Raw genomic sequence first — 15,482 nt, forward strand, 5'->3', positions numbered from 1 at the left:
GAAACCATTAAGATCTGGAGAAGTTTCTAACCAAGGATTTCAATGTGTGAAAGGACCAGAAATTGCTATTCGGTTCTGTGGGAGTGTGTAAGGCAGCCTAACTGGTCTTACGGAGTCATGCTGGGCAGTGGTATGAGACAAGGTTGAAAAGATGTTAGGGCCAAATTATGAAGGGCCTTGTGAATGAAACTGGGAAGCTTGGCCTTCACTCTGCCAGCTATCTACTGAAGGTCTGTGGGCAGGAGAGAAAGGTGGTCAGAACGGTGTCTAGAAAGAGGCCATGGCGGTTGGGCGTGGTGATTCACGCCTATAATCCCAGCACTTTGGGAGGCCGAGACAGGCAGATCACCTGAGTTTAGGAGTTCGAGACCAGCATGGCCAACATGGTGAAAACCCCTCTCTACTAAAAATACAAAATTAGCTGGGTGTGGTGGTGCATGCCTGTAATCTCAGCTACTTGGGGGGCTGAGGCAGGAGAATTGCTTGAACCTGGGAGGCAGAGGTTGTGCCATTGCACTCCAGCCTGGGCACTTAGTGCAAAACTCCTTCTCAAAAAAAAAAAAAAAAAAAAAAAAAAAAAAAAGAGGCAATGGTGATGGTGACTAAACAGCCTTACCCAGTCCAGGGATGCCGGGAGAGAAGGCTCCTCCAAGTCTTTCCTTTCAAGGACAGAATATCTCACATTCAGGGGTCATTGACACATATCATGCGGTTGATATATATTTTTTAAAAAGTGTTTGGAGATGAACCTGGAATGATGAGTGTTACATAGGCCGGGGAATTATATTGTAAAACCAATCATGAGCTGTAATAGGCATCAAAAAAAAAAAAAGGCCTAGATCAGAGAGAATGTCAGAGCAGCTGCTGTTAGCTTCTCAGAGACAGCCTCATGCAGTCCCAAACACATTCTCGGCTAGAGTCAACTCTGGGCAGCTTTGTACATCAACTCCCAGGGAACTTGTTCCTCCTTTTATCCAGCTCGGAGAGACAAAAGAGCAAAGAACATTCCACTCCTTCAATAACATGAGTCAAATGGCTTTTTTTTTTTTTTTTAAATCCCTGTCTAGTGTCTCCCTTGAGTTGGTTGCAGATACCTCTATGAGGGACCCATTTTGGCAAAAGGGGAAGAGAATACCAGCATGTGATCTCATCTTCACCTCTTCATCTGTAAACTAGCTGTGGTCTGTTTTGGAGGTTAAATGAATGAACCCTCATCACAGTGCCTGACCTGTGGTTCGAACTTAGAAAATGGCAGTACTGCTGACAATGTCATGAGGTAGAAGTAATTATTATTACCACTTAGTGGATAAGGAAATTAAGGCTCAGAGAGGTTATGCAAACTGCCCAAAGTTACATAGCAAGAAAGGGAAGGAGCCTATATTTGATGCTTGGTTGCTCTGACTTCAAAGCCTCCATTTTTCCTATTCCTTCAAATTCTTCCTATTCCTTCACATTACTTCACAAACTTGCAAACCTGGATTCAGGTTACATCTTAACATGCTCAAGGGCTGAAAGGCTTTGTTTACAGCAGCAGATACAATACTAACTACAGAGAAAGGAGAAACTAGGTAAGCATGACCTGCACCTCATCCACTGGCAAGTGGAGCAGAGAATCGCAGTATACAGGAGAGGATTCTGGAAGGCTTTGGGCCATTCTGATGTATTGAGATAAAATGATCTTAAAAAACATTCATTTGCAACTTGCCTCATGTGTGTATTACTGATGTCCTTTCTTGGTGTCTTTGTGTTAATGGAAATTATGAGATTTCTTGGATGTGTATAAACCAGGAAGAACTAGTGAAATGTTAACCGGCCTCTTGACAGTGTCCCACTTAATGATATCTTCACAGTGATAACTTAGGGAGAACTTTTTTATTATAGTGAGGAGAATCCTCTAGAGCAGAAATAAACTATAGCCACGGGCCAAATCCAGCCCACTGTTTTTGTAAATAAAGTTTTATTGGAACACAGTCACACTCATTTGTTTACAGATTATCTATGGCTGCTTTTGTGATACAAAGGCAGAGTTGAGTAATTGCAACAGAAACCATATGGCCTGCAACACCTAAAATATTTACTGGGTGACCTTCTGTAGAAAAAGTTGCTAACTAACCCCTGCACTAGAGGTGGGTACCAAAGTTAAGTGCAGCATTTCTGTGCTCCAACATCCTAAGCATATGTTATTTCAAAACACTAGCATTCTGTCTCCAATGATGTATGTGTCTTTACATCTGGAAGACAAGTAGCTTTCAGAGGGCCACTGTGTATATTCATCTCTTGGAATGATTTGTGATGTCAGATAAAATGTGTCTAAAGTTCGTGTGCTGAACAATCTTTTTTTTTTTTTTAAGACTGAGTCTCACTCTGTTGCCCAGGCTGGAGTACAGTGGCACAGTCTCGGCTCACTACAACCTCCACCCCCCGGGTTCAAGAGATTCTCAGGCTTCAGCCTCCGAGTAGCTGGGATTATAGGCATGCGTCACCACGCCCAGATCATTTTTGTGTTTTTAGTAGAGATGGAGTTTCACCGTGTTGGTCAGGCTGGTCTCAAACTCCTGACCTCAAGAGATCTGCCTGCCTGGGCCTCCCAAACTGCTGGGATTACAGGTGGGACCCACCGTGCCTGGCCTGAACAAATGTTTTGATAATTTTGTCTCAAATGAGTATGTTTGGGAGGGAAATATATTCCCCAAGAGTCTTTGTAGACCTATGTTATGTAGGAGGTTTTATTAGAATAAAAATTAAAAGAACAAAGGGAGCCTCTGAGATCCCTGGGGTGGGGACCAGGGGATTTATGAGTCCAGCAGACAGGAGCTGTGCCCTACCTCAGCCCCTGAGTGAGAAGCTTGTCAGCCCTAGTCTCTTCTCCAATCCGACCTCAAGCAGCAGAAAGCATCACGAGCATAAAATCCACAGGCTACATCCTCTGTCACTGAATTCTTCTAAATGGTCTGAGATATGAATGGAGAACTGGCCTTACTCATGCATGCCTCCTTTGGCAACCCAGCACCAGACAAAGCAGCTGAGGTAAGACTAAGTCCATCACAACTACTCTCTGGGCTGTGAGAGCCTGTCTCAGCACCTAGGACCTGAGGGGAGGGAAGGGAATGGATATTTTAAGAGCATGTGTGTGGGATGGTGGGAAGGAAACAGAAATAATTCATTTCCTGGGGCTTCTAGTCTATGAGCTTGGGTGAGCTTGACTGATCAACTTCATGCAGATTGGGAAAGAAACTAGTCTTTGGAACAAGAGCTGAAAGCTCTATGTTTTCTCCATCAGTGCTTCAGATAGAACAGGATATCTGCTTTACCTGAAAATTCCAGTGTCAGAGCCTCTGTCTCTCTCACCCGTGCAGGAGCTAAGACTTAGGTATTATTATTAGTTGTTTGCACTCTAATATGTAGAAAGAGCCTGAGATCAGATGTTTTTGGGGACATGGGCACACTGGGAAACAAGACTCCAGAAATGGGCATTCCCTCCAGAGGGGACTTGAAATGCAAGCTTTACACAGGTCATAGGCCAGCCCTATCTCTCACTTCCTTTTTCTACTGCCTCACTACACAACAATGCCTCCATTAACGAAAACTCTGAGGATGAAACTCCTTTGCAATGAACACGTTGAGTTAAAACAGAACAACAGCTTCATAAATCACGCTAAACAGTTCTGCAATATATCAAATGGTTGAGCTGCAATATTCCTGCAGATCTATGCAGTCAGGGCACAAATCTCTTCAGACACAGTTTTGATTCATCCCCAAAGTTGCAGGAAAACACAGTTTACCCTCTGTTTCCCACCCCTGCAGGTGTTCTGAGACCTCTTGCTTTCTGATCCTCACAATCACAAAATTCACTCAACAATATTACTTATTGAAGGCCCATTAAATAGCAGATAAGGGTATTTTGTGGTTTTACACACACACGTGCGCGCGCACACAGAGATATTAAGCAAATATTTCACACTAAAATATCACAAAGCATGATGTGTTGTGAAGAAAAAGAGTAAAACGGTATGAAATTACATAAGAAGGAGGACTGGTCAGTTTGATGGGGATGGAGACATTGGAGCATGTACAGAATTCCTAACGTGGGAAAGAGTTTGGACTCTTCAAGGAACTAAAAGGAAAGAAAGTACACATGGCTAGAGAATGAAGGGGAGAGGCCGAGTAATTATGCCATGCAGGATCATGGAGAGCTATGGGGTCATGCTGGCGATTCTAGTCTTTATTGTAACAGCACATGGAAATCCCCAGAAGAGTTCTCAGGAGGAAGGTTATAAGACCAAATGTGCATTTTAAAAGAAAATTTTATTTTATGGAGAACAGATTGGAGGGGAGGAAGAGTGGATTGGAGGAGATAATTAAGAGGCTTAGAAGTAGTTGAGATGAGAGGTAGTGTTGATTTGGACTGGGTGGTGGTAGTAAGTATGGAACAAAGTGGATTCTCAGCAGTTTTAGGGGCAAACTCAATGGCACTTGGGTTGAATAGGAAATGGGTTAAGGAACAGGGAAATATCAGGATCATTCCAAGTGGATGTGTCCTGCTCCATGGCTGGAAATGCCACAAACTGGGATGGATTTGGGACCTGGATTTAGAAGGGAAGGATAATTGTTTATTCAGTATTCCTACAGATTAACTGATTACAATTTGCAAAACATTCACTTCAGTCTGTTGAAGTGAATCAGACTGTTGCAGGATCAGAAAGTTGCAGGATTTAATTTCTATTAAAGGAAGTAGGTAGAAAAACATTTGGGAGAAGGGGACCTTGATATTATACTTATAACTTCCTCTGCCTTCGAAGAGGGCTCTGATTGCCAGGCATGTTGAGGCCAGATCGCAGGGACAAGGCTGAATTGCTGTGTAACATAAAAGAATGAAAAAGTTGGGGTCTTGAAAGAAAATCCTCAAGACAGTGCATCATGTGAGGTTGGGTCAGAAAAAGCTGGCTCGAGGGGATGCACAGGAGGGTTGGTAGTGGATAAGAGAACTCTGGAGAAGAGAAATGTGGAAAGAGGAGTTGAAATGGTTTCCTCTGAGAAGAGGAGTGCGCTGCAGAACCTCTTCCACATCCACCCCCACCCCTTCCATGGATTTTCCTTTGCTCACCATGGAGAGAGCTAAACCTTGAGTTGTATGGAGGCCAGTTGGAAAGTGAACATTCTCAAGGAGACAAAGGTGGGGGTGACCCATGGAGGCAGAGGTCTGTACATACTTGCCTCCTGGTTCTGTCTGCCCTTTTAGTGCTAGAAGACAAAGGATGGGAAGAAAAGGTAAGGAAAAAATATGGAAAGGGAAAGAAGGGTACATAGGCTGTTGTCCTCTGACCTCTTTTATATTAAAACTATTTTAGGTGGGGGATACTCAATATTACAAAAACTTATATTAAGGCCAAGATTAGTGGCCTTCAAAAGGAGAACAGCATGTTAAGCCCCTCCTTTCTCTCCCACTTTTTTTGGGCATTCTAGGGGTGAAGTATGGATGTGTGCCGACATATATTCATTCATTATTTCATCAAAAATTTGAGTCCCTTTTCTGTCGTATGTAGGGGCACAAAAATGAGAGATATTATCCCTTTACACTTTCTCAGGGAGTTTACCATTTAGTGGTAAGAAAGGCAAACAGGTGGAAACAGTGCAATGTCAGCCTTGCTATAATAGGAAATGGGAGAATTAAAGGGGCTTCCGGAGGCTGAGCACTGTAGCTCAGGCCTGTAATCCCAGCACTTTGGGAGTCTGAGATGGGAGAATCCCTTGAGCCAGGAATTTGAGACCAGCCTGGGCAACATAATGAGACCCTGTCTCTACAAAAAAATAATAAAAAAATTAGCTAGGCATGGTGGTGTGCACTTGCAGTCCAAACTACTCAGGAGGATGAGGTGGGAGGACCAATTAAGTCCGAGAGGCCGAGGCTGCAGTGAGATGTGATTGCCACTGCACTCCAGTCTGGGTGACCAGAGCAAGGCCCTGTCTCAAAAAAAAAAAAAAAAAAAAAAAAAAAATTGAGTGGCTTTATTTATTTATTTATTTATTTGGCAATGGAGTCTTGCTCTGTCCCCCAGGCTGGAGTGCAATGGCACAATCTGGGCTCACTGAAACCTCCACATCCTGGGTTCAAGCGATATTCTTGCCTCAGCCTCCCAAGTAGCTGGGACTACAGGTGTGCACCACTATGTCCAGCTCATTTTTGTATTTTTAGTAGAGACAGGGTTTTGCCATGTTTGCCAGGCTTGTCTTGAACTCCTGACCTCAGTTGTTCCGCCCACCTTGGCCTCCCAAAGTGCTTGGATTACAGGTGTGAGCCACTGCATCCTGCCTAAAGGGTGGCTTTTGAATCAGCCTGGGAGATTTTGCAGGAAAGCTTTCCCTGAGAAGTGGGACTTGAAAGAATATGAGTTTTCTTAGCAGACAATGATGGGCGGAGGGGGAGTTATATCTAAAACTTTTGGAAGCCAAAAAAATTTTTTTTTTTCGAATGGGGCTGATTTAAGCAGAAACTCATAGGAACTTACTGGAAAGATATTGAGTAGTTTGTAGATTTGCCAAGAAGGCTGCAAAATCACTTTTGGAAAGTAGAACAGGAGTAAGTTAGGGTAGGCGGAGTTCAAGATCACAGCAGAATGATGCTACAAAATTAGTCTTGTGTAGACCTTATTGTTCTGCTGCTGAACAGCTGTAAACTCCAGTTGCAGCTCTGGCTCTGGCAATCCCTGTGGGTGCCATTGTTGCCTCTGCCCACTGCAAGGATGGATTTCCATCCTACCTGCTTTTTGTATTATTAATAACAGCTCTTGATTGAAAGTTGGGCATGGGTACATCTGATTGGCTGAGCCTAGGTCACATGCTGCCTCCTCAGCTGCAAGGGAGTCTGAGACAGCATGTGACTTTTTCAGCTTCTATGCTGGGAGTGGGGTTGGGAGTGGATTATTAGCCTCACACCTAGATTCAAAAGGAAACCAAGTCCCCTAAATAAGAAGGGATTTCAAATGCTAGGTAGCCCTTTTCCTCTAGTGAGGGGACAAGGGTGAAGATATTCCAGGTAGTCACATGTGAACATGTTAAAAAGGCCCAAAGGCATGAGCCAGCATGCAGCGCTGGGAGGTCTTCCAGTAACTCCAAAGGAGAAGGAGGAGAAGGGTGGGAAGGTCAGAAGGGAAGGCAGGGGACTTGTCTTGAAGGCCCAATGTCTACAAGCTTTGACTTTCCTGTTATAGGACTGTGGCAGACGTAACTGATTTTCACTTAGTACCATCTGATTTTCTTCCTTCCGAATTTCAATTTGGGGAGCAATATACCCAGCTAAACTTCACCAAGATTCCTTCTAGCTAATGATAGCCATGATACATAGTTTGGGTAAATGAGATATAAAAGAGGGTCTTGTCTCTCCTCTTCTTGGTTGAATGCATATGTAAGGTCTGAAGGTATAGCAACCATATTGGGACTATGAGATGAAAAGCTGTATATGCATATTAAAAATGGCAGAGCAGAAAGATGGAAAGAGGCCTGTTTCCTGTTCCATCTGAGAATTTCCTATTCCCAGATTTCTTTGTTCTTTCTTTCTTTTTTTAAAAAATGGTGACAAGTGACTATTTGAAAACATTTCTTGAAACCATAAGATATTTCACAAGAAAAAAGAGTTGTCAAATGAAGCTAACTTTACAGCTTGGAGAGAACCATTTAGAAATAAAATTGATCATTAATTTGCCTTTTTGATGGAATGTTTTAATTTATAATTTTAGATATCTCTCCTTCTTGGATTCACTTTTTTTTTTTTTTTGAGATGGAGTTTCACTCTTGTTGCCCAGGCTGGAGTGCAGTCACGTGATATCAGCTCACGGCAACCTCCGCCTCTGGTTCAAGAGATTCCTCTGCCTCAGCCTCCTGAGTAACTGGGATTACAGGTCCTTGCCCCCAGGCCCAGCTAATTTTCATATTTTTAGTAGAGATGGGGGTCACCATGGGGCCAGGCTGGTCTCGAACTCCTGACCTCAGGTGATCCACCCGCCTTGGCCTCCCAAAGTGCTGGAATTTCAGGCATGAGCCACTGCGCCTGGCCAGGATTGCCATTTTAATATAGTGTCACGTATTTTTAAAAATTTTAGATGCAAACAAATAAGTTATAGACTATTTCATTCTCTTGGATACAGGAATGGTATTAATCTCCCAGGTTTTTAGAGACAAATCCCTATGAGTTTAAGTCACTAGAACTGGATTTTCTGTTATTTGCAGCTGAATGTAATCCTGACTGATACAGGAAAGGTGACCAGTTAGGAAACTAATGCAGCTGCTCGTAAGTGACTTAAATGGGGGCAGAAAGGGTGGGGATTGGGCAGAGAGGACGGATTGAAAATGTAAATATGGTGAGTGTTTGTGTTCAGCCAAGTCTCAAATAGGATGGGGCTGTGTGGGTGGAATCCACTTAGGTACCACAGAAAACTATCCCTAGCCTTGAGGTATCAGGTAAGTCCGTAAGAGCGCCTGGGAAGCATGGGGTGGGAGAGATATGGTGAAAGTGGGTTACAGGAAGCAGACAGGGGATGTGTAGGGTCCCAAAGACTAACCTCACAATTTTCTTATTTAAAACATAATACTGGGTCCATGTAGAAATTTTAGAAAACCCAGTTAAGGAAAAAATTATTTAAGAAAACAAAAATCTTCCCAAATCACACCACCCAGGGATAATAATCCCTGCTAACATTTTGGTGTATTTCTTTCCAGCCTCCATTCATTCTCCATCTCTCTCTCTTTCTCTCCCATTTTTCCCACATGAATGGGTATATACATGAATTGCTTAACAAAAATGTTATCATAATGCTGTTTTTCGATCTGTCCTAGTTTTTGCATTGGGCAATGCATTGGGAAGGCCCTCCCACATCATTAACATCATTTTAATGCTTACATGCATAGTATTACATTATGTGGATGTGTCTAAGATGCTTTATAAGTAGAACTTTAAAATTGCTTTTATTACTTCCCATTTCATATCACTTTTGGATGTGGTCTGCAAACCGTTGGAAGTGATTCTGGGATGGAAGGGAAGGTGGCATAGCGTTGTTCTTAGTTTTAGTGAGCTGATAGTTTGCTCAGGCTGTGATAGCCCGAAAACTTGCATCAGTATTTATATTCATTTTACTTCTATTTTGCCAGCTTGCTCTTCTCATGGAGCACGAGGAGTTAGTTACCTTGCCTTTTAGGGCAGTGGAAGGATTTTTCTCTTGGTGTAAACAGTGCGTGTTTGCACTGACATTTATTTACTTTTCTACGGCGTATAAAACCACTCCGTTGGCGCGCCATGTAGCTGGCAGGCATTGAAAATACAGAGAGAAGAGTAAAAGTTTTCATTTGAAGGTGTTTATTAAAAATAATCGAAAACGAAAAGACAGAAGCACCCGTTTCCGCAGCGAGCAGGGTTCGAACCTGCGCGGGGAGACCCCATTGGATTTCAAGTCCAACGCCTTAACCACTCGGCCATCGCTGCCACGAGAAGATCGGTGAGGCGGAGACACTTTAGTGTAACAACCACTGCGCTCACGCCAGGCCCGCGAGAGGGCGGGGCACGCACCCTCTGAGCTCAGCTCGCCGAGAAGCGGCGGGGTTGAGGGCTCCGGGTGCGGGAACTACAGGGTAGACGCGAAGAAATAATAGAAACCACCCTGAGTAGAGGCACGTTCAGAACTTAGAAACTCTTCCCTTCGCTGTGCTTCGAAAATCGCAACCTTGCCTGGCTTCTGGTCGTTGACCTGGTTTTCGCCCTCCCGCTTCATTAAGTCTACCAGAGGGCCGTGAAACAAAAAGATCTGTTCTCTTACGTGCTGCGGGCCCGCGCTCCCGAAAATTTGGCATTTCTGCGAGAGAAGCGTCTTCCGCGGCATTTCCCGCCTTGGCGGGGCGTCGCCTTCAGAACCCTTTCTTCTGCGCATTGAGGCAGGAAGTGTGAGGAGTCGGGATACTTGCCCGTGGGCTAGTCCCCCGCGGGCTTCTGCCCAAGCAGTCGTCTCCCATTTTTTAATTCTTCAGTGATCCCTTCATTGCCGAGCTCAGCTGGGAGACGTCAGGCCGCAAGTGTGCTCTCCGCTCTCTCAGGAGATGGGTGGCCGGGGACGTGGTCTGAGAACCAAGTTCTGCGCATTAGTCTGCATTCAATACCTTCAAATGCCATTAATGCCTTCTTGTGTTCTGTGTGGCTTCTGCCCTAGATGCTTTACCAGCGTTATTTCGTTAAAGCCTTGAGAACCGAGGTCTGGTCCTGTTGCCCACTTCAGGCCTGAGGCCCGGGGTTGTGCCGCAGGTTGGCGCGGCTGGTTCCAGAGCGCCTCCGAAGCCACTACCTGCGTCACGTGGCGCCACAGAAGCGCCAAGTTCTGTTGATGGACAATTTGAGAAAAATAACAGAAGGCCTTTCACTAGTTTAAGTTTCTAGGAGTATTCATGGAAACTCACTGCCCTTCTCATAATGGTACGTTTCATAATAAGGCAGGAAGGCAGCTCCACCTTTGGAAGCCTCTGTGTTGTGGTTCCGCTAGTTAAGGTGTGTAACTTTTCTTGAGACCTTCCATACCATTTCTCGAAACCAAAGTGTAGTGTTAAATGTCTACACCCATTTAATTGTGGAAGAGGAGCAGAATATTTGAGAATTGTGAGGATAAATTTTGTCTGATTTGAGATTGTTCTTTCAGGAATTTTATTCTTTTATTTTGGCAGAGCTACAGGAGGGATCCCATTTTCTCTATGAATACTGCATGGGAACAAAATAATTCCCAATATGGTCAGGCATGGATTTTATCATAAACACAAAATTCACTTGCACTTTTTCCAATAGGTATTGTGCAAGAACATTTTTGTTTTTTAAATCTTGTCCTTAGATTGTACCTATGTAGCAGGACAAGCTGCAGACAAAATTCCTCAGACCCGGAGTTAAAGAAGGAAGGGCTTTATTCAGCTGGGAGCATTGACAAGACTCACTTCTCAAAAACCAAGCTCCCTGAGTGAGCAATTCCTGTCCATCTTAACGGCTTACAACTCTAAGGGGGTCTGCGTGAGAGGGTCATGATGGATTGAGCAAGCACGGGGTACATGACTGGGGGCTGCATGTGCCAGTAATTAGAACAGAATAGAACAGGACAGGGATTTTCACAGTGCTTTTCTATACAGTGTCTGTAATCTATAGATAACATAACCGATCAGGGTTGATCTTTAACTACCAGGCCCAGGGTGTGGCGCTGGGCTGTCTGCCAGTGGATTTCATTTCTGCCTTTTAGTTTTTACTTCTTCTTTCTTTGGAGGCAGAAATTGGGCATAAGACAATATGAAGGGTAACCTCCTCCCTTACCTATGCCCTGAGATAACCTAGAATTTAACTTTACCTAATTTTACTCATTGTATTTTGATCTTGAAGCCATTTTTATCTTTCCTTCTGTGCAGTTGAATGATGATAATGTTTACTGAAAGCTCCTTTTCTTCCATAACCTTTCCTTTCCCTTTAAAGAATCCCTTCAATTGCTTCAAAGCTTGACAGTAATGGAAATTGATTATGGTTAAAATTGCTCAATCAAAATTTTTACTTTGAGAGGGCTTTCTTTATTTTGGGAGGGGAAAGCAAGACTATGGGGAAAATAATCGATTATAAAGTTATTGTATATTTTGTGAGAACAATTGTGATTAAAATGTCTTTGCAACATTTCAAGTGAAATACCTATATTTAATATTTAACTTTTAGCTTGTTTGAGTTAATGTAGGCTTTTAAAACAGTGAAATAATTTTTTCTTTGCTGATTTATTATAATGCTAGAATGAGCCAAGAGATCAAAATTGTTGATTCCTTCCACCACCCCCCCCCGCAAAAGTGTGAATTTCCAAATCCAAATGAGTTCTTTTGGCTCCAACCTTAAGTCTTTAGCATTGTCATTTAATGCAGTGAGCAGCAAGTTAGGAATACAGAAGTAAAATACATATGTTCCTAATTCATGACAATCATATCATAAAACATTGTTTTGCAACCATATACAAATTTCAGTTGGTAAAGGTCCACTGGTGATCCTGATGGTCTCCTCCCTGCCACTCCCTGTTTCTGTTTTTTTAATGTGGCAGTTTCTATTAAGCTAATTTGGGTGTGGAAGGCAAATATGTTGTGACTTTCTCAGAAAACCCTTCTTGGTGCCATATTCAGAGGCAGACAGAATACTGGGAGGAACAGGGGATGTGATTGGGAGCAGTATGGCATTTCTTTTTTCTTTTATAGCAAATCAGAAATTTATTTTAAATTATTTTGATGGTTTTGGGAGCATTTTGTAAAATCATAGAATTTTAATGCTGGAAGAACCATTAAAGCTGGTCCAATCTCTTCATCTACAGGAGGAAACTGTGGCCATGAATAGCTTGCCCAAGTTCACATAGCTAATTACAGTCATGTGCCTCATAATGACATTTGGGTCAATGGTGGACCACATATACAGCAGTAGTCCCATAAAACTTTAATACTGTGTTTTCACTGTATCTTTTTTATGTTTATACACACAAACACTATTGTGTTACGGTTGCCTACGGAATATGCTGTACAGGTTTGTAGTCTAGGAGCATAGGCTACACCAGTGGTCCCCAACCTTTTTGGCACCAGAAACCAGTTTTGTTGAAGACAGTTTTCCACAGACTGGGGGAGGGAGGATGGTTTTCGGATGATTTAAGTGCATTACATTTATTGTGTACTTTATTTCTATTATTATTACATTGTAATATATAATGAAATACACAACTCACCATAAAGTAGAATCAGTGGGAGCCCTGAGATTGTTTTCCTGCAACTAGACAGTCCCATCTGGGGGTGATGGGAGGCAGTGACAGATCATCAGGCATTAGATTCTCATAAGGAACACACAACCTACATCACAGTAGGTTGTGCACTTTACAGTAGGGTTCATGCTCCTATGAGAATCTAATGCTGATCTGATAGGAGGTAGAGCTCAGGTCGTAATGTGAGCAATGGGGAATGGTTGTAAATACAGATGAAGCTTTTCTCTCTCACCTGCTCACCTCCTAGGGTACCAGTTGGGGACCCTAGGGGCTATATTATATAGACTAAGTGTGTGGTAGTCCATACCATCTAGGTTAGTGTAAGTACACTCTATAATGTTTGCACAATGAGGAAATCATCTAAGGATGGATTTTTCAGAACATATCCTTATCATTAAGCGACACGAGTGTATTGGCAGACAGAGGTATAACTTGTAATATTAGCTTAGTGTTCTCACTCATTTTGTTGCCCTCATGTATTATTTGTTAGTCTCTGGCACAATGGCATATAAATTGAGATGTATAGATGGCAGTAGACAAAGCCTCCAGTAGGGAAGAGTCATGAGTTGAATGTTGAAGGCATATGAGATGTCAGATAATGAATGTGTTGTGATGGGTCATTTTTGTTCTTTATTCCAGAATCTATCCTCCCAACTGATACTGACACCTCAATTGTACTTAAGGGGCACCACCCCTCCGCCATTGGATGAAATGTTACTTTGTCTGTGAGTCAAGGTATCCCACCCTCCTCTGGCCAAGGAGTGGGCATGTGACTTGTATTTGTTTCCTATTGCTGCATAAGAAAGAACCATAAACTTAATGGCTTAAAACAACACACATTTATTACCTCACAGTTTCTGTAGGTGAGGAGTGTGATTATGTGTTCACTGGGTTCTTTGCTCAGGGTCTCATCTGGTCTCAAGGTGGTGACTGGGGCTGCAATCTCATCTGAGGTTTGGGGTCCTTTTCTAAGTTAACTAGTTGTTGGCAGAATTCAGCTCCTGTGGTTGTAAGACTTGCTGCTTGTCAGTAGGGGGGCATTTTCAGTTCCTATAGGCTGCCCACTTTGTTCCTTGCCATGTGGCTGTTTCCACAGCATGGTACTTTGCTTCTTCAAGATCAGCATGATAATTCCTCTGTAGTCTGCTACAATGGAGTTTTATATAATAGAATGAAATTATGAAAGTGATTATTCTATTATATTCATAAGTCCTGCAGAAGTGAAGGGGATTATTTAGGGAGTGTAATAGCAGGGGTGGGAATCTTGGGGACATCTTAGATTTTTGCCTACCACACAATTCAAGCTAGGCCAATCAGACCCCAAATCCTTGTTCTTTCTTTTACACAGTTGTATTATGAAAATTTCACACAAAACACATAGTAACCAACAAGAGGTGATCAAAGTGTGGTAATTTTAACTTAGCTGCCTTGTGTGCTTTTGCATTTCACTTGAAAGGAATAGGTTTGACTACAACTGCAGAGTTTTAGAGGCTTTGCCACTATTTAGGATTTCTTTTCTGTAATTTTATATGAATTGGAGAATAACTCTAGGTATATGTTTTGGATACCATATGTGAGAGGACTTAGTACAAATTGGACAAAGAATATTATGAAGTTATTGGCAATAAAACCTTCATTAAACTTTAGTCAGTAAATTAAATGTATCATGAAAAGTGATGGAAATAATTACCAAGGAATTGCTGCATTGCAAATGACCGTACTTTTAAAGCTTAAGTAATTAATTGTGGGTTGGATTTTAGTCACTGTGGTACTTATACGTAAATGTTTGAAGAAGGTTGAAGATATGTCCTAGTTAGCACTAGGTAAGCTTACTTACAGGATTTTCGTACCTAAGCATTTTCGTACCTAAGGATTTTCGTACTTAATGCCATGGCCAATTAAGAAGTAAGAAGAATCAAGAAGGATGGGGTCTTCTTTTCTTAAACGGTGTGATGCCAGTGTAATATTCAACCTCAAATTCTCAAAAAAGTAGTTTTCTTTGACTTTGTGATAGCAGAGATCTGGACTTACCAAAGACATCTTAGGTACATCTATTTTTTTAAACCAAATCAGATATCGAAGGGCAGAATAAGCTTGTTAAGAATGAAATCTTATACCCAGTTATTTATAGAAATGAATTGATTCCCTATAAAACTCTATGGACAAGCTCTATATATGGGGTTGATGTAGTGGGATTTTTATAAAGGCAACTGAAATGAACAATTTTAAGGATTACATTAAAATACAGCTATGATCAATGTATTGGGATTATAATTGGGGCACAACTAGATCCACAGACCACCAATCTTATAACTTTAAGGAGTTATAGCACCGTTTTATTTCCTTACAAGATACTGTCATCCCTTTTACTAATTCTTATTTTTTGGAGGGGCTATTACATTATATAGGAAACCAAGTCTTTTTCCTTGACTGTATTAGTCAGGGTTCTCTAGGGAAACAGGGTCCCTAAGATATATGTGTGTGTATATATGTGTGTGTGTGTGTATGTGTATGTATGTATATATACACATATACACATGAGGAGATTTATTATAGGAATTGCTTTATGTGGTTAGGGAGGCTGAGAAGTCTCATGATCTGCCATCTGCAAGCTGAAGAACCAGGAAAACTGGTGATATAGTTCAGTTCAGCTCTGAAAGCTCAAAAACCAAAAATGCTGATGTCTGGGGGCAGAAAAAGATG

General features: G+C 42.2%; 1 protein-coding gene and 1 non-coding gene across 3 annotated transcripts in view; one reads left to right on the top strand and one right to left on the bottom strand.

Annotated features, from left to right (window-relative positions):
- Positions 1-9,390: 9,390 nt before the first annotated feature.
- TRNAS-UGA (transfer RNA serine (anticodon UGA)) lies at positions 9,391-9,472 on the bottom strand. Its single transcript has one exon. It is a non-coding gene; the product is annotated as a tRNA-Ser (tRNA).
- Positions 9,473-10,292: 820 nt separating this feature from the next.
- CTNNA3 (catenin alpha 3) overlaps positions 10,293-15,482 on the top strand; it is a 1,858,220-nt gene continuing 1,853,030 nt past the window's right edge. For both annotated transcript variants that reach the window (XM_050805650.1, XM_050805648.1), the window contains exon 1: positions 10,293-10,450. The gene's annotated coding sequence lies outside the window, so the exon portion shown is untranslated. The remainder of the gene's footprint in view (positions 10,451-15,482) is intronic.

This window comes from Macaca thibetana, chromosome 9, assembly GCF_024542745.1.
Source record: "Macaca thibetana thibetana isolate TM-01 chromosome 9, ASM2454274v1, whole genome shotgun sequence".
Taxonomy (NCBI): Eukaryota; Metazoa; Chordata; class Mammalia; order Primates; family Cercopithecidae; genus Macaca; species Macaca thibetana.